Below are 19,178 nucleotides of genomic sequence, written 5' to 3'. Positions count from 1 at the left end.
CCCCATCTATTTACCATGAAGTGATGGGATTGGATGCCATAATCTTTGTGTTTTGAATGCTGAGTTTTAAGCCAGCTTTTTCACTCTCCTCTTTCACTTTCATCAAGAGGCTCTTCAGTTCCTCTTCACTCTCTGCCATAAGGGTGGTGTCATCTGCATATCTGAGGTTATGGATATTTCTCTGGGCAATCTTGATTCTAGCTTGTGCTTCATCCAGTCCATTATTTAGCATGATACACTCTGTATATAAGTTAAATAAGCAGGGTGACAACATACAGCCTTGCTATACTCCTTTCCCAATTTGGAAGCAGTCTGGTGTTTCATGTACAGTTCTATTACTTCTTGACCTGCATACAGAATTCTCTGGAGGCAAGTAAGGTGGTCTGGTATTCCCATCTCTTTAAGAATTTTCCACAGTTTGTTGTGATCCACACAGTCAAAGGCTTTAGCATAGTCAATGAAGCAGATGTTTTTCTGGAATTTTCTTGCTTTTTATATGATCCATTGGATGCTGGCAATTTAATCTCTGGTTCCTCTGCTTTTTCTAAATCCCACTTGAACATCTGGAAGTTCTCAGTTCACCAACTGTTTAAGTCTAGCTTGGAGAATTTTTAGCATTAACTTTGCTAGCATGTGAAATGAATGCAATTGTGTGGTAGTTTGAGCATTCTTTGGCATTGCCTCTCTCTGGGATTGGAATGAAAACTGACCTTTTCTAGTCCTGTGGCCACTGCTCTGAGTTTTCCAAATTTGCTGGCATATTGAGTGCAGCACTTTCACAGCAACATCTTTTAGGATTTGAAATAGCTCCACTGGAATTCCATCACCTCCACTAGCTTTGTTCGTAGTCATGCTTCCTAAGGCCCACTTGACTTCCCATTCCAGGATGTCTGGCTCTAGGTGAGTGATCACACAATTGTGGTTATCTGGGTCATGAAGATCTTTTATGTATAGTCCTTCTGTGTATTCTTGCCACCTCTTCTTAATATCTTCTGCTTCTGTTAGGTCCATACTGTTTCTGTCCTTTATTGTACCCATCTTTGCATGAAATGTTTCCTTAGGTATCTCTAATTTTCTTGAAGAGATCTCTAGTCTTTCCCATTCTATTGTTTTCCTCTATTTCTTTGCATTGTTCACTTTGGAAGGCTTTCTTATCTCTCCTTGTTATTCTTTGGAACTCTGCATTCAGATGGGTATATCTTTCATTTTCTCCTTTGCCTTTTGCTTCTCTTCTTTTCTTAGCTATTTGTAAAGCTTCATCAGGCAACCATTTGCCTTATTACATTTCTTTTTCTTGGGGATGGTTTTGGTCACTGCCTCCTGTACAGTGTTATGAACCTCTGTCCATAGTTCTTCAGGCACTCTGTCTCTCAGATCTAATCCCTTGAATCTGTCACATCCACTGTATAACTGTAAAGGATTTGATTGAAGTCATACCGAAATGGCCTAGTGGTTTCCCCTACTTTCTAGATATAGACATATCTAGAATATATAAAGAACTCAATAATTTAAAAAAACAAGTTAAAAATGGGCACAGGATTTAAATGGGCATTTCTTCAAAGATGTACACATGGTCGATAAGCACATGAAGAGATGTTCAGCGACATTAGTCGTCAAGAGAACGCACATCAAAACTACAATGAGATATCACTTCATACCCACCAGGATGGCCAGGAGCAAAAAGATGAACACTAAGAAATGTTGGTCAGAATATGGAGGAATTTGAACTCTCACATATTGCTGGTGGGAATGTAAAAAGCTACAGCTTCTTCAGAAAACAGTCTGGCAGATCCTCAAAACAGTTAAACAGAATTACAGGAGCCAGAAATTCCACTCCTAGTATACACTTAAGAAAACACTGTCAACATAAAAACCTATACACGAAAGTCCACAGTAGCATTATTCATAATAGCCAAAGAATAGAAAAAAACCAATGTTAATTGATGATGGATAAAGAAAATGTGGTACATTCATACCATGGAATATTATTCAGCAGTAAAAAGTGACATATTAATACTGCCAGTATATGATAAAATATAAATGAAACTTGAATCCTGAAAATATTACACTAAGTAAACAAAGCCAGTCACAAAAAAACACATACTATGTGAGTCCATTCATATGAAAGTCCAGAATAGGGAAATCTATAGACATGGATCCCCTTCATGGATCACTGCCTTGTCGTGGAGAAGGGGCTTGAGTAACTCAATGAATCTATGAGCCATGCCATGCAGGGCCACCCAAGACGGACAAGTCATAGCAGAGAGTTCTGACAAAACTTGATCTGCTGGAGAAGGGAACTGCAAACCACCCCAGTATTCTTGCCGTAAGAACCTCATGAACTGTATAAAAGGCCACAAAGATATGACACTGAAAGATGAGACCCCCGGATCTGAAGGTGTCCAATATGCTACTGGGGAAGAGTGCAGGAGAATTACCAATAGCCCCAGAACAAATGAAGCAGCTGGGCCAAAGCAGGTAGGATGCTCAGTTGTTGATATGCCTGATGATAAAAGTAAAATCCAATGCTGCAAAGAACAGTATTGTATAGGAACCTGGAATGTTAGGTCTATTAATCAAGGTAAATTGGACAAGGTCAAGCAGGAGATGGCAAGAATGAACATCGACATCCTAGGAATCAGCGAACTAAAATGGACGGGAGTGGGAAAATTTAATTCAGTGACCATTATATCTACTACTATGGGCAAGAATCCCATAGAAGAAACAGAGTAGCCCTCATAATCAACAAAAGAGTCTAAACACAGTACTTGAGGGCAACCTCAAAAATGACAGAATGATCTCAGTTCATTTCCAAGGCAAGCCATTCAACATCACAGTAATCCAAGTCTATGCCCCTACCACTGATGCCGAAGAAGCTGAAGCTGATCAGTTCTATGAAGACCTAGAAGACCTCCTTGCACTAACACCGAAAAAAGATGTTCTATTCACCATCAGACAGATTGGAATGCAACAGTAGGAAATCAAGATATACCTGGAGTAACAGGCAAGTTTGGCCTTGGAGAACAAAATGAAGAAGGGCAAAGGCTAACTCAACTCTGCCAAGAGAATGCACTAGTCAGAGCAAATACTCTCTTTCAACAACACGAGAAACAAATTTACACATGAACATCACCAAATGGTCAATACTGAAATCAAATTGATTACATTCTTTGTAGCCAAAGATGGAGAAGGTTTATACAGTCAGCAGAAACAAGACCCAGAGCTGACTGTGGCTCAGATCATCAGCTTCTCATAACAAAATTCAGGCTTAAATTAAAGAAAACAGGGAAAAACATTAAGACAGCCAGGTATGACTTAAATCAAATCCCATATGAATTCACAGTAGAGGTAACAAATAGATTCAAGGGACTAGGTCTAGATAACAGTGTGCCTGAGGAACTATGGACAGAGGTTCGTAATATTGTTCAGGGGGCAGTGAACAAAACCATCCCCAAGAAAAAGAAAAGCAAGAAGGCAAAGTGGTTAACTAGGCTTTACGAATAGTGGAAGAGTGAAGAAAAGTGGAAAGCAAGGGAGAGAGGGAAAGGTACATCCAATTAAACGCAGTTTCAAAGAATAGCAAGAAGAAACAAGAAGGCCTTCTTCAATGAACAGTGTTTAATAATAGAAGAAATCAATAAAAGGAGAAAGACTAGAGATCTCTTTGAGAAAATTGGAAACATCAAGGGAGCACTGTGTCCCCAAATGGGCAAAATAAAGGATAAAAATGGTAGATATCTAGTACATGCCAAAGAGATCAAGAAGAGATGGAAAGAATACATGAAGAACTGTGTAAAAAAGGTCTTAATGAACTCAATGGAGAAGGCAATGGCAACCCACTCCAGTACTCTTGCCTGGAAAATACCATGGATGGAGGAGCCTGGTGGGCTTCCATCTATGGGGTCGCAGAGTCGGACACGACTGAAGCAACTTAGCAGCAGCAGCAATGAACTCAATTACTACTATGGTGTGATTAGTCACCTAGAGCCAGACACTGTGGAATAAAGTCAAGTGGGCCTTAAGAAGCACTGCTGTTAATAAAGCTAGGGAATGCAATCAAATTCCAGTTCAGTTCAGTTCAGTTCAGTCGCTCAGTCATGTCCGACTCTTTGTCACCCCATGAATTTCAGCACGCCAGGCCTCCCTGTCCATCACCAACTCCCAGAGTTCACTCAAACTCACGTCCATTGAGTCGGTGATGCCATCCAGCCATCTCATCCTCTGTCATCCCCTTCTCCTCCTGCTCTCAATCCTTCCCAGCAGCAGAGTCTTTTCCAATGAGTCAACTCTTCGCATGTGGTGGCCAAAGTACAGAAGTTTCAGCTTTAGCATCATTCTTTCCAAAGAACAGCCAGGACCGATCTCCTTTAGAATGTAGGACTATTTAAATCCCTAAAGGAGGATGCCATCAAGGTTTTGTGTTCATTATGTCAGCAAATCTGGAAGATCCAGCCAGCAGTGGTCACAGGACTGGAAAAGGTCAATCTTCATCCCAATTCCCAAGAAGGGTAGTACCAAAGAATGTGCTAACCATTGGACAATTGCATTCATCTTCCATGCTAGTAAGGTCATGCTTAAAATCCTGCATGCTAGGCTTCAGCATTATGCGAACCAAGAACTTCCAGGTGTCCAAGCTAGGTTTAGAAAAGGAAGAGGAACCAGATATCAGATTGCCAACATTCACTGGATTATAGAGGGAGCAAGGGAATTTCAGGAAAATATCTATCTCTATTTCATCAATTACACTAAAGTCTTCGTGTAGATCACAACAAACTGTGGAAAGCTCTTAGAGAGATGGGAATACCAGACCATCTTACCTATCTCCTGAGAAACCTGTATGCAGGCCAAGAAGCAAGTTAGAGCCCTGTATAGAACTGACTGGTTCAAGATTGAGAAAGGAGTATGACAGGGCTGTCTGCTGTCACCCTACTTGTTTAACCTTGACACTGAGCACATCATGAGAAATGCCAGGCTGGATGAGTTACAAGCTGGAATAAAGATGGGTGGGAGAAACATCAACAACCTCAGATGTGCGGATGATACCACTCTAATGGGAGAAAGAGAAGAGGGACTAAAGAGCCCGTTGATGAGTGTGAAGGAGGAGAGAGCAAGAGCTGACTTAGGACTAAATATTAAAAAAAACTAAGATCATGGCATCCGATTCCATTACTGCATAGCAAATAGAAGGGGAAAAGGTGAAAGTAGTGACAGATATCCTCTTCTTGGACTCCAAAATCACTGCAGATGGTGACTGCAGCCATGAAATCAGAAGACAATTGCTTCTTGGCAGGAAAGCGATGACAAACCTAGACAGGATGTTGAAAAGCAGAGACATTACTCTGCCAACAAAGGTCAAGACTATGGTCTTCCCAGTGGTCACATATGGTTGTGAGAGCTGGATCATAAGGAAGGCAGAAGGCCAAAGAATTGATGCCTTGGAACTGTGGTGCTGGAGAAGACTCTTGAGAGTCCCTTGGACAAGCAAGGAGATCAAACCAGTCAATCTTAATGGAGATCAACCCTGAATATTCACTGGAAGGACTGATGCTGAAGCTGAAGCTCCAGTATTTTAGTCATGTGATGTGAACAGACAACTCATTGGAAAAGTCCCTGATGCTGGGAAAGATCAAGGGCAGAAGGAGAAGAGGGTGTCAGAGGATGAGATGGCTGGACGACATCACTGATGCAATGAACATGAAGTTGGGCAAACTCCAGGAGATGGTGAGGGACAGGGAAGCCTGGCGTGCTACAGCTCATGGGCTCACAGAGAGTTACACACGACTGGGTGACTGAACAACAACAACAGCATGGACATGGAAAGTAGCTTAGTGGAGGCTTAGGGCTAAGGGAGGGGTAGAGGGGTGGAGAGAATGGAGGATGACAGCTAATGGGTACAGGGTTTCTTTATGAGGTGATTAAAAAGTTCTAAAGTTGTGGAGATGTTTGCACACATTTGTAAATATGCCCCAAACCACTGGATTATACACTGTAAACAGGCAAACTGTACCATATGAGAATTGCATCTCAATAAAACTATTTTGAAAAGAAAAAAAAAGTCAAAGCATTTCTTCTTCTCTCTAAGGAGATCTGCCATTGGGTTTCAAAGTACGGGCTCTCCTTAAAAATCACTGTGTCTTTGTGTTGCTGAAGGCAGAGGTGGTTTTCTGCTGAGTTCTTTCTGAGGATTTGAGGGGTGATGACCTAAATGAGAGGGAAGGGGTTGGGGTTTGGATAACTAAGCTCTGTAACCCCATGTTTAAGCTGAGGCTCTGAATGTATCCAGGCCAGCTACAAGGACAAAAAACTACTGGATGGGGCTCTTTAGGGTCAGAAAATGACCCCAGTACCGTTGTCTGAGAACAGCTTTTCAGGCACGGCGTTGCCTCTGCCCTGAGTTAGTCTAGTCATGGAAGGTCAGGGAATGGTCACAGTCCCCACCCCTCTGCCCCATTGCTAATGATTCTTCAATCCTTGGATGTTGAATCTGTATCATTCCAGGAGGCCTTTAGCCCTGAAAGGCCTGTTGTACTTGAGTCAGCATCCAGGGACGGGATGGCAGGAGAGAGCTACTTCATCACTCGTGACAATAGGGAAGTCATTCTATAGGAAGCCTGAGTTTCTCCTGTGTAAAAATGCACGGCATGGGTTAGATCCAGCCTCCATCTATGCTTTATCTTTCCCATGCATTTTGATTCTTTTTAGGCCTCATCTTAACCAGAGCCCATTTCCAGGGATGGTCCAGGCCTCTACAGCTGTTAATTCTTATTAAGCAGGACATCTGGAGAAAATGAAAAAAAAAAAAAAAATCCTAATCTGATCATGTTCCAAAGCTAGCATAAGAATAACAATGGCCATGAATACATTCACCTTAAACTAGGGTCCGGGGTCAGTGTTTGTCTTTTCCTTTTCTTCTTTTTTTTGGCCGGGGGGGAGAAGGGGTCAAATCCTAGCCAAAGAGCTGGTGGAACTACAGTGATGTGAGAGTAACTTCATCTAAACTGTCCCAAAGCAGCTACAAAGAGAGCTGTCCTAGAATCACAGCGCTGGCCTCTGACAGCCCGTCACATTTTCCACTGATGCACTAGACGTGACTAAACTGCACAGGGCCTGGCTGGGAGCTGGATTCCCTTTCACTTTGCTCAGCACGAAGGGGCCAGTATTGTCCTATATCCATGTCATGACCTCAGCATAACCTTTAGTAATAGAAGAGGAGGTCTGGCATGTCCCCAAGCACAGCCTTTCAGTTTAGCCTGTGCACCCTGTGAAATTCTAATTATTTCAAGATCTAAACTATATCCAAGTTGCAGAGAGACCAAATTTCCAGACAGGAAAACAAGACATGTTGCTATTTCAACTGCCATCTATTACAACACTGGACAACAGGGCTCAATGGATATTTGATCATCCATAACAGCTACAACTTAGAAGATGAATGCATTACCATTTGGTCCCTTTACACATAATAGAGAAAATAAAGAATCCAAGACATGTATACTGACAAAGATATTTATGTTAAACACTCAAATATTCTTCACTGCCTCTTAATTTTCTCTGGAGAGGAAAATAAAATATGAAGAAGAAAGACACATTTTAGAAGGAATAAAAGCAGGATAGGAACTAGCAACGTAGAAGCTGGTTTTTAATTTAGAGTCCGATTTCTAAATAATAAAACTTCATTTTTTTCTATTTTGCTGTATATTCTTGCATAGTAAGTCCTCTTGTGGATCAAGGCAGGGAAATAAATGAAGCAATAAAATAGGACCTGGAGGGTTGTCTGCCCTGCCCCCTCGCTCTCTCTGGGTTCTATCATTCAGTGCATGCAGAGAGTTACATGAGTGATTCCAGCAGAGGCAGGAACTTCTTGTACTTCATATTCAGGATAACTTTAGGTACTTAAACTCCCCAAAATTTGGGCAAGGAGAGTTTTTTTTTTTTTTTTAAAGGAAAAGCCCCCTTAATCAACTTTTAACCTGAAGACTTTAGTGACTTGCTAAAATATGTCATCTGCTCTCAATAAATTGAGAGCAGGCGAGGGGAGGTGTAACTGGATAAGGGGTAGGTTTTAATTTTTTAACTGGCAGAAGGAGGAGGAGGATACCATCATGGTTAGTTAGTCAGCAAGCATTAATCCTCACTAACATCTCCCATTCAAACCCATTCTTCTCTCCACAGCTGTGCAAACATAAATTAATTGGGTCATTTTGATGAAGGCATACAAGAAAAAAATTTTAATGTAGGCAAAGGTACTAATTAGATAAATAACACATTGTCTAAATGCTTAGGAAGGACTATGGAAGCTACTCCATCATAGATCAAGGCTCATACATTCAAATGCCCACTGTAAATGCCCCGTGTGAGAAGGCACCAAGCAGTAGAAGGAGGTGGGGACAGTTCACCACAAGCAAGTGATCAAAGGTCCCAGGTGAGGAGAGTGCCCTGCTGGCCCTGTGCTGAGGACTTTATGGTAGCATTTCATTTAACCCCCCCCCCCCCCAAGAATCATTAATCCCAGTTTACCTATAAGATATCTAGGGACAAGGAGATTAAACAACTTCTCCAAGGTCACAGGGCCAGCAGGTGATGAAGTCAAACTCACAATTTCGATTCAGGCCAACTGACTCCAGAGACCATGTTTCTAAGCATGGTGTTGTCCTGGTGCTTACATTACATAGAGTATAACAAAAAGACAGGGCCACTTCTTTCCCTTAGTAAACTTAGAATCTGATTGGAGAGCCAGTATGTAAAATAATCAAAGAACAGGAAAAAGAACATAACCTTGGGAGCCTGTAGCTTTTTTAGGTTGGAGAAAGCAATTTACAGAAAGGGGTTGTGATTTATTTATCCATGTGTTCTTAAACATTGCAAGGATAAGGATTTCTTTAGTTTAGACCCTAAACTAAAAAAGGAAATGCAGAGACAATACCGTATTTTAGAAATTATTCATCCCAGCCATGTTTGAATGTTCAGAAAAGGCTCTCCCTTTCAGAAATCACCCTTATGAAATGACAGGAGGACAAGCACCAAGGTCCTACTGTATAGCACAGGGAACTATATTCAATATCTTAAAATGAACTATAATGGAAAAGAACATGAAAATAATACATAGTGATCACCTTGCTGTGCACCAGAAATTAATACAACACTGTAAATTAACTCCAAAAAAAGAAAGACCAGGAGGACAACCAGTCTATCCCCCAGCTTCAGCTTAAGGGTTAATAAAAATGCCCACAGCCTCCTGGAAGCCCAGAGAGAGAGAAGGAGAGAGAAGTTCCTGAGGTTTACTCTGCAGGAGGTATGGCAGCCTCTCCCAGCCTCCAGAGACTAAGAAGCAGGGAAGAGATGATTTGCATCATCTTTTTGGTTCTTTTCATTGGAAATTACCCATCCCAAGGCCTCCGGGATGGACAGAAAGGGATAGGTTTGAGCTAGGGACTGGTGAACATTCTTAAAAGAAGTGGCAGGGCTCCAGAAACAGGAGGAATGAGTACAGGAATGCCAAAGGGTATTCTGAAACTGATACCCGATTCACGACTCTCATGCTTATGTAAGTGTCTAGGGGACTCTGATAATGGTTTCAAGTAATCTACCTCCATTTACTTTGCTGTATTTAAATTTCTGTTGTGTTCTTAATGTTCAATTTCAAGTGTACGTGGATTTTAAAAGCAATGCATTTTTTAGTGAGACCCGCTGCCATCAGCAGCAGTTTCGTGGCAAGCTCTGGACAAGTCACCACAGTGCTGGCAGGACACATGTGCCCGGGACAAGCTATTTTCTTCTGTGCGGACAAAATTCCCCAGAATCACTGGGGAGCATGTGGGTAGTTGACCCCACTTCGTGATTTAGGTTTCTTAAGGAACCAGGTGAAGATTCAAAACCAAACTCCCTGACACTTGCTGGGTTGAACTGCCCATCAAATGTATAGACAGAAGAGCCTCCAGGCTGGCATTGTTCAGGCAGGCCCCCAGGACAGCCCTGACACTCCTGAGAGCTGGAGCCAGGTGAAGGAGTTTGTTGTTGTTCAGTCGCTAAGTCGTGTCCGACACTGTTGCTACCCCGTGCCCGCCAAGCTCCTCTGTCCATGGGATTTACCGGGCAAGAACACTGGAGTGGATTGCCATTTCCTTCTCTAGGGGATTTTCCTGACCCAAGGATTGAACCTGCATCTCCTGCATTGGCAGGCGAGTTCTTTACCACTGAGCCACCAGGGAATTTACAGAAGAGCAAATATTCCTGAAATGTCCTGACCAAAACACAAAAATCTCAGTTTAAGCTCCTGGTCAGTGGTTCTCAACTCCATAGAATCATAGAACCACCTGGAGAAAACTTGGAAAAAATACTGATGCTGTGCCCTACCCCAGTGGTTCTGCTTCAGAGAGTCCGAGGTGGAACCTGGACACTGATTCTAAAACACAAGCAGGGTTAGAGCCACACTGTTGAACACACAACTCTGATGCATATGTGAGATGCCACATGCATCAGTGGGTGGAGCCACTCAAATCAACAGACACTGAAAAGAACAAAATTATTTTGTTACTTTAAAAGCTTAATCAAATTTTATATTTTTCTAGATCTTGAGAAACTAAGAGTGTTAATTGCCTGGGTTGCAATCCTAGTTATATCTATTACTAGCTGGGTAAGTTTGGGTAAGGTACAGAATTTCCTTGAGACTCTGAAGCAACAATTAGAACTGGACATGGAACAATGGACTGGTTCCAAATTGGGAGAGGAGGATGTCAAGGCTGTATACTGTCACCCTGTTTATTTACTTCTACGCAGAGTACATCATGCAAAATGCTGGGCTGGATGAAGCACAAGCTGGAATCAAGACTGCCCTGAGAAATATCCATAACTTCAGATAGGTAGATGACACCCCACTTACGGCAGAAAGCGAAGAAGATAAAGAGCCTCTTGATGAAAGTGAAAGAGGAGAGTGAAAAAAGTTGGCTTAAAACTCAACATTCAGAAAACTAAGACCATGGCATCTGATCCCATCAATTCATGGCAATTAGATGGGGAAACAATGGAAACAGTGACAGATTTTATTTTGGGGGGCTCCAAAATCACTGCAGATGGTAATTGTAGCCATGAAATTAAAAAATGCTTGCTCTTGGAAGAAAAGTTATGACCAACGTAGACAGCATAGTAAAAAAAGCAGAGACATTACTTTGCCAACAAAGGTCTGTCTAGTCAAAACTATGGTTTTTCCAGTAGTCATGTATGGATTGAGAGTTGGAATATAAAGAAGCTGAGTGCCAAAGAATTTATGTTTTTGAGTTGTGGTGTTGGAGAAGACTCTTGACAGTCCCTTGGACTACAAGGAGATCCAACCAGTTCATCCTAAAGGATATCAGTTCTAAATATTCATTGGAAGGACTGATGTTGAAGCTGAAACTCCAATACTTTGGCCACCTGATACAAAGAACTAACTCATTTGAAAAGCTCCTGATTCTATAAAAGATTGTAGGCGGGAGGAGATGGGGATGACAGAGGATGAGAGTTTTGGATGGCATGACCAACTCAATGGACATGAGTTTGAGTAAACTTCGGGAGTTGGTGATGGACAGAGAAGCCTGGTGTGCTGAAGTCCATGGGGTCACAAAGAGTCAGAGACAACTGAGCAACCAAAGTGAACTGAATACCACCCACAGCAAACTAGGTTCAACACAGTCCCTATCAGAATCCTTCTCTGCAAAAATTGACAAGGTTATCCTAACCTACTTAGGGAAGCATGCCAAGACAGTCTTGAAAGAGAAGAATAGTCTTAGAGGACTCACATTTCCCAATTTCAAAACTTGCTACAAAGCCACAGTAATCAAGACTAGGTGGTACTGGCATGTGGATACTATAGGAATCAGTGGAATAAAACTGAGAGTCCACAAATAAGCCCTCACATTAATAGTTAACTGATTATCAACCAAACAGTGTACTGAAAAAATCTGGTGGGGAAACACTAGTCTTTTCAACAAATGCTGCTGGAGCAGGAAGGTATCCACAAGCAAACCAATGAATTTTGACCCCTGACTCACACACCATGTACAAACATAGGCTGAAAATGGATCAAAGATCTGAAAGTAGGACATTAAGACTATGGGCAAGATTCCTTTAGAAGAAATGCAGTAGCCCCCATAGTCAACAAAAGAGTCTGAAATGCAGTATTTGGGTACAATCTCAAATATGACAGAATGATCTCGGTTCATTTCCAAGGAAAACTGTTCAACATCACAGTAACCCAAGTCTATGCCTCAGCCACTAATGACAAAGAAAATGAAGTTGAACAGTTCTATGAAGACATACAAGACCTTCTAGAACTAACACCAAAAAAAAAAAAAAAAAAAAAAGATGTCCTTTTCACCATAGGGGACTGTAATGCAAAATTAGGCAGTCAAGAGATACCTGGAGTAACAGGCAAGTTAGGCCTTGGAGTATACAGAATGAAGCAGGGAAAAGGCTAACAGAGTTTTGCCAAGAGACCACACTGGTCATAGCAAACATCCTCTGCCAACAACACAAGACACGACTCTATACATAGAGGTCACCAGATGGTCCACCAAAATCAGACTGATTATATTCTTTGTGGCTGAAGATGGAGAAGCTCTATACAGTCAGCAAAAACAAGACCCAGAGCTGACTGTGGCTCAGATCATGAGCTCCTTATTGCCAAATTCAGACTTATATTGAAGAAAGTAGGGAAAGCCACTAGGCCATTCAGGTGTGACCTAAATCAAAACCCTCATAATTATACCATGGAAGTGACAAAGAGATTCAAGAGATTAGATCTGATAGACACATTGCCTGAAGAACTATGGACAGAAGTTTGTAACATTGTACAGGTGGTGGTGACCAAAAACATCCCAAAGGAAAAGAAATGCCAGGAGGCAAAATGGTTGTCTGAAGAGGCCTTACAAATAACTGAGAAAAGAAGAGAAATGACAGGCAAAGAAGAAAGGGAAAGACATACCCAGCTGAGAACAGAGTTCCAAAGAGTAGCAAGGATAGATAAGAAAGCCTTCCTTGGTGATAAATGCAAAGAAATGGAGGAAAACAATACAATGGGAAAGACTAGAGATCTTTTCAAGAAAATTAGAGAAACCAAGGGAACATTTCATGCAAAGATGGGCACAATAAAGGACAGAAATGGCAAGGACCTAACAGAAGCAGAAGATACTAAGAAGAGGTGGCAAGAATACATGGAAGAACTGTATAAAAAAAGGTCTTAGTGACCAGGATAACCACGATGGTGTTGTCACTCACCTAGAGCTAGACAACTTGGAGTGTAAAGTCAAGTGGGCCTTAGGAAGCATTACTACAAACAAACCTAGTGGAGGTGATGAAATTCCAGCTGAGCTAGTTCAAATCCTAAAAGATGATGCTGTTAATGTGCTGCACTTGATATGCCAGCAAATTTGGAAAACTCAGCAATTGCCACAGGACTGGAAAACGTCCGTTTTCATTCCAATCCCAAAGAAGGGCAATGCCAAAGAATGTTCAAACTACCATACAACTGTGCTCATTTCAGTTCAGTTCAGATCAGTTGCTCAGTCGTGTCTGACTCTGCAACCCCATGAATTGCAGCACTCCAGGCCTCCCTGTCCATCACCAACTCCCGGAGTTCACCCAGACTCACATCCATCGAGTCAGTGATGCCATCCAGCCATCTCATCCTCTGTCGTCCCCTTCTCCTCCTGCCCCCAATTCCTCCCAGCATCAGAGTCTTTTCCAATGAGTCAACTCGTCGCATGAGGTGGCCAAAGTACTGGAGTTTCAGCTTTGGCATCATTCCTTCCAAAGAAATCCCAGGGCTGATCTCCTTCAGAATGGACTGGTTGGATCTCCTTGCAGTCCAAGGGACTGTCAAGAGTCTTCTCCAACACCACAGTTCAAAAGCATCAACTCTTCAGTGTTCAGCCTTCTTCACAGTCCAACTTGCTCATTTCACATGCTCGCAAAGAAATCCTCAAAATCCTTCAAGCTAGGCTTCAACAGTACATGAACCGAAAACTCTCCAATGTACAAGCTGGATTTGGAAAAGGCAGAGGAACCAGAGATCAAATTGCCAACATCCACTGGATCACAGAAAAAGCAAGACAGTTGCAGGAAATCATCTACTTCTGCTCCATTGACTGTGCTAAAGCCTTTGACTGTGTGGATCACAACAAACTGGAAAATTCTTAAAGAGATGTGAATACCAGACCACCTTGCCTGCCTCCTGAGAAAACTGTATGCAAGTCAAGAAGAAACAGTTAGAACTGGACATGGAACAACAGACTGGTTAAATTTCGGAAAGGAGTACGTTAAGGCTGTATACTGTCACCCTGCTTGTTTAACTTCTATGCAGAGTATATCAGGTGAAATGCCGGACCAGATGAATCACAAGCTGGAAATCAAGATTGCCCGGAGAAATAGCAACAACCTTAGGTATGCAGATGATACCACTCTAATGGCAGAAAGTGAAGAACTACAGAGCCTCTTGATGCAGGTAAATGAGAAGAGTGAAAAAGCTGGCTTAAAACTCAACATTCAAAAAACTAAGATCACGGCATCTGGTCCCATCACTTCATGGCAAATAAGTGGGGAAAGAATGGAAACAGTGGGAGATTTTATTTTCCTGGGCTTCAAAATCACTGTGGACAGTGACTACAGCCATGACATTAAAAGACACTTGCCTCCTTGGAAGAAAAGCTATGACAAACCTAGACATTGTATTAAAAAGCAGAGACGTCACTTTGCCAACAAAGTTTCATATAGTCAAAGCTATAGTTTAGCCAGTAGTCATGTACGGATGTAAGAGTTGGAATATAAAGAAGGCTGAGAGCCAAAGAATTGATGCTTTTGAACTGTGGTGCTGGAGAAGACTCTCAAGAGTCCCTTGGACAGCAAGATCAAACCAGTCAATGCTAAAGGAAATCATCCCTGAATATTCACTGAAAGGACTGATGCTGAGGCTGAAGCTCCAATACTTTGGCCACCTGATGTGAAGAGCTGACTCATTGAAAAAGACCCTGATGCTGGAAAAGATTGAGGATAGGAGGAAAACGAGATGACAGAGGATGACATGGCTGGATGGCATCACTGACTCAATGGACATGAGTTTGAGCAAACTCTGGGAGGTAGTGAAGGACAGGGAAGCCTGGCGTGCTGCAGTCCATGGGGTTGCCAAGAGTCAGACACAACGACTGAACAGCAACAACAGCAAAGACTATTAAAATCTGGGAAGGAAACATAGGTGTAAGTCTTCATGAATTAGGAAATCATTTCTTACATATGACACTAAAAGCACAAGCAACCAAAGGAAAAAAAGTAGATAAATTGTTGACTTCATCAGAATTAAAATGTTCTGAGCATCAGTGCACAGTATCAAAAAGGCGAAAGCCCACCAACAGAATATATTTGCAAATCAGGTGTCCGGTAAGAATATATGAAGAAGCCTTGCAATGCAACAGTAAATAGGCAAAAAAAATCCATTTTCTTTAACGGGGAAAGGATCTGAATTGATATTTCTATTTTTTTTTTATTATTTTATTATTTTTTTTTAATTTATTTTATTTTTAAACTTTACAAAATTGTATTAGTTTGATATTTCTCTAAAGATGATATATAAACGGCCGACAAGGAAATGGAAAACTTTTCAATGTCGTTAGTTATTAAGGAAATGCAAATTGAAACCACAATGAATTACCAGGTCACACCCACTAAGATAGCTTTCATAAATGAAATGAATAGTAACAAGTGTAGGTGAGGATGTGAAGACATTGGAATTCTCATGTATTACTGGTGAGAATATAAAATGGAGCAGTGGTTTTAGAAAACATTTTGTTCCTTCCCCAAGATGTTAAACATGACATTACCATATGACCCAATAATCCCACTCCTAAGTATCTTACCAGGAGGAATGAAAACATATGTTCACTCTAAAACTTGTCCAGGAACATTCGTAGCAGCATTATTCATAACAGCCCCAAACTGGAAACAACCCATTGTCCTTTAGCTGATGAATGGATGAGTAAATCTGGCACATCCATATAATAGAATATTATTTGGTCATAAACAAGAATATAGTTCTGATATATGTCATGACATGGATGAACCTGGAAAACATGATGCTAAGTTAAAGAAGCCTGTCACAAAAAGTTAGATCTTGTAGGAAATGTCCAGAATCGGCAATCCACAGGGATCAAAAGCAGATTAGTGGTCACCAGGGGAAGGGGAGGAATAGAGAGTGGTCACTAATGGCTAAGGAGTTTCTTATTTATTTACTTATTTATCTTTATTTTTGGCTGTGCTGGGTCTTCATTGCTGCCTGGGCTTTTTTTTTCTAATCGCAGTGAGCAGGGGCTACTCTGTACCTGTGGTATGCAGGCCTGTCTTTGCAGTGGCTTCTCATGTTGTGCAGCACAGACTCTAGGGTGCAGGGGCTTCAGAAGTTGTGGTTCCTGGGCTCTAGGGCACAGGCTTGATAATTGAGGTGCGTGGGCTTAGCTGCTCTTCAGTACGTGGGATCTTCATGAATCAGGGATTGAACCCATGTCTCCTTCATTGGCAGGCAGATTCTTTATGACTTAGCCATCAGGAAAGCCCCAGGAGTTTCTTTTTAAGGTGTTAAAATTATTTTGGAATTAGATAGTTGTGATAGGTGCACCATCTTGTGACTGTACGGATTTGTATACTTTAAAATGATGTGTGCATTATACCTCAATAGAAGATGGTTGGAAACTTGTGCTTTATATTTTTTTCATATGTTATCTTCTTGAACATCTTTCTTGATCAGTATATATTGAATTCCCTTGTTGTTCTGCACAGCTCTATTTTTCTGTTTTGAATTCTTGTGGGCATGAATGTTAGTGATAGATGATTTGGTTTTCACTGGGTCTGTCATGGTCATTATACATAGTGTTCACTGCCCAGAGAAATATCAATAACCTCAGATATGCAGATGACACCACTCTTATGGCAGAAAGCAAAGAGGAACTAAAGAGCCTCTTGAAGAAAGTGAAAGAAGAGAGTGAAAAAGCTGGCTTAAAACTCAACATTCAAAAAATGAAGATCACGGCATCCGGTCCCATCACTTCATGACAAATAGATGGAGAAACAGTGGAAACAGTGGCTGACTTTATTTTCTTGGGCTCCAAAATCACTGCAGATGGTGACTGCAGCCATGAAATTAAAAGATGCTTGCTCCTTGGAAGAAAAGTTATGACCAACATAGACAGCATATTAATCATCAGAGACATTACTTTGTCAACAAAAGTCTGTCTAGTCAAAGCTATGGTTTTTCCTGTGGTCATGTATGGATGTGAGAGTTGGACTGTGAAGAAAGCTGACTGCCAAAGACTTGATGCTTTTGAACTGTGGTGTTGGAGAAGACTCTTGAGAGTCCCTTGGACTGCAAGGAGATCCAACAAGTCCATCCTAAAGGAAATCAGTCCTGAATATTCATTGGAAAGACTGATGCTAAAGCTGAAACTCCAACACTCTGGCCACCTGATGCAAAGAACTGACTCTTTAGAAAAGACCCTGATGCTGGGAAAGATTGAAGGCAGGAGGAGAAGGGTCAACAGAGGATGAGATGGCTGGATGACATTACTAACTCAATGGACATGAGTTTGAACAAGCTCCGGGGGTTGGTGATGGATGGGGAGGCCTGGCATGCCACAATCCATGGGGTCGCACAGAGTCAGACACAACTAAGGAACTGCACTGAACTGAACTGAAGGTATAGAATTTCCTTGAGACTCTGTTTTCTTAATGATACAATGGGGTGAATAATCAGACCACATCAGAAGGTAGTTGAGATGATTTCATGAAATGGAAGTGTGTAAGTTATTCAGTCCAGTGCCTGGCATATGTAAATTCACAATAAATATTAGTTCCCACAATTGATGATGATGAAAATAAAAATATGCTAGTCATAGTTCAATAAAAGGATGTTCTTTTAGGTTGGGTTTATTTTTAGGGCCAGGTTTTAAGGAATTGTGTAAAACTGGAATGCAAAAGTTATAGAAACAGCTTCTCCACTAACATCAGTTGAAGGAAGTAGGGCTACTTAGCCACAGAAGGAAAAAAAAAAAACACACAAGAGAATACATGGTGCTGGCTTCTGATGCCAAGATCAGGTCCAAGAGTGGGCAGCTACTTGCGTGCGTTTCCAGAGCAGGAATCTTAAAGAGGGGGAACTATGGATAGAACTCAGAGAGTCCAGAAATTTGGATGAGAAAAAGTTCTTTTATTAACCTCAAATAGAAGTTTAGCATTTCCTTCCATTATGAATGTAAGCAACAAACTTCAGTAACACTAGCAGTACCTGTGATTTTGTCACCAACAGAAATCACAGATATTGCCATACATTATAGTCATGGAAGAGACTCTAAAATAGTATTTATAACTAAGGTAACTAATTAATTCGTTTGTCTTGGTTTGTCCAAGACTGAGTGGCTTCCCAGAATATGGGACTTGCACTGCTAAAACTGGGAAAATCCCAGGTAAACCATTCCCTACTAACATTCTTCACTACCTGGAAGTTATGGTAGTTATCACATCATTAGCTGCCATTATTTAGTGTGTTAATAAAGAAGTACCCTCCTATATTACAATTTCAAAAATATCTTGATATATGTCTATCCACATAATATGTGTCCTTTATGATCCTTTGTATTTCATTTGATGCATTTAAAAGTGTTCTTGTCAACCCAAAGACTTCACCAAATAGCCAAAGAGGGCCATGGCATAAAAAGGGTTAAGAGGAAAGAAACAGGAAGCACTGGCTAGAGGAATTGAACAGAGAAAATGAGATTTAGGGTCTTTTAAGCCTTGCAACCTAAAAACAATGATGAACTCCATGGCAGAAGAGGACAGATGTATCTCTGAAGGATACAGCTGAATAATCAGTTGACAGAATCATTTTCCCACTCCCAGGAGTTTCTGTTTTATAAGCCCGCATACAGTAATCAGGGACTCTCCCTAACTTCTCTGAGGGCATATTTATGTGTATTTTGTGACTTATGTTGCTGTGGAATTAACTCAGTCTTGACAGGTATCAATTCCAGTATCTGTTAGGTCTACTAATTTCCAGTAACTATAAATGCTTCCCCTAAGAATCATTGGCCAGAACTGAACATTTCCCATGAATTAAGACAATGGAGATTCGGAGTTTTAAAAAACCAACTTTGAAAAATGGATTAAAA

At 41.2% G+C, this 19,178-nt stretch overlaps 1 protein-coding gene across 4 annotated transcripts in view; it reads right to left on the bottom strand.

Moving 5' to 3' along the window:
* PLCE1 (phospholipase C epsilon 1) overlaps window positions 1–19,178 on the bottom strand; it is a 368,784-nt gene that overhangs the window by 307,912 nt on the left and 41,694 nt on the right. The gene's annotated exons all lie outside the window — the stretch shown is intronic.

The sequence above is a fragment of the Bubalus bubalis genome, chromosome 23 (assembly GCF_019923935.1).
Source record: "Bubalus bubalis isolate 160015118507 breed Murrah chromosome 23, NDDB_SH_1, whole genome shotgun sequence".
Taxonomy (NCBI): domain Eukaryota; kingdom Metazoa; phylum Chordata; class Mammalia; order Artiodactyla; family Bovidae; genus Bubalus; species Bubalus bubalis.
This window is presented reverse-complemented; position numbering and strand designations above follow the sequence as displayed.